This window comes from Tigriopus californicus, chromosome 8, assembly GCF_007210705.1.
Source record: "Tigriopus californicus strain San Diego chromosome 8, Tcal_SD_v2.1, whole genome shotgun sequence".
Taxonomy (NCBI): Eukaryota; Metazoa; Arthropoda; class Copepoda; order Harpacticoida; family Harpacticidae; genus Tigriopus; species Tigriopus californicus.
Genome location: NC_081447.1, coordinates 5,057,914 through 5,058,571, shown reverse-complemented (window position 1 = coordinate 5,058,571; position 658 = coordinate 5,057,914). Strand labels below are relative to the sequence as shown.

The window sequence follows — 658 nt, the reverse complement described above, 5'->3', positions numbered from 1 at the left end:
ATTTTCATGTTGCATACTTTTGTCAGATCCGCCGTTATGTAAGGTTTACGTAACATTTTATGTTTTTCTTTTTTCGGCAGCCGGCTTCTTTCATAAAACAAAACTTGTTGTTCTTGATTTACTGATTTCAAAAAACAGCTTTAAAAGGTTTGAGAGCATAGTTGAAAATTACTTGACAACATTTTAAGCACTGTGGACGCCTGGTAAGATTTTTATTTCTTGCCACGTCGCACCAACTCAAGGCCATCAAGACTTATGCCAAAGCTGGTAAACTGACGCTGTTGAAGTTCAGGTCTTAGTGGAGAATCTTGAGAATGGTGGAATGGGGCAAGTTCAGTTTAAAGGCACGCTTTCGACAGTGGTCATGGAGTCCATGCAATGGCATACGTTTTGATGGCACCGTGCTGGTTCAACAGTTTCAAGAAGTGAGAGTTGATTAGCCCTAAAGCTGAAATAAGAAGTGACGAAGAAACAAAGTTGCCAATTGAGTGCCCACCTTCACCAACGAAGGGGTTCTATCTGTCTAGAAACAACTTCCAAGGTCTGAAATGAAGCCAAGTTGTCATAAGAACAGCTTATCTTTGTATATCCTATCAACCCGATAATAAAAAGCGTCGATTATTTTACCCACTCCTCTAGTAATTTGAGTTAGAGGACT

General features: G+C 39.8%; 2 protein-coding genes across 3 annotated transcripts in view; one reads left to right on the top strand and one right to left on the bottom strand.

Annotated features, from left to right (window-relative positions):
* The window catches only part of LOC131885716 (N-acetylgalactosamine-6-sulfatase-like), a 42,728-nt gene that overhangs the window by 5,702 nt on the left and 36,368 nt on the right, over window positions 1-658 (top strand). The gene's annotated exons all lie outside the window — the stretch shown is intronic.
* Window positions 1-658, bottom strand: part of LOC131885723 (uncharacterized) — a gene marked incomplete in the record, with an annotated part of 1,402 nt that overhangs the window by 173 nt on the left and 571 nt on the right.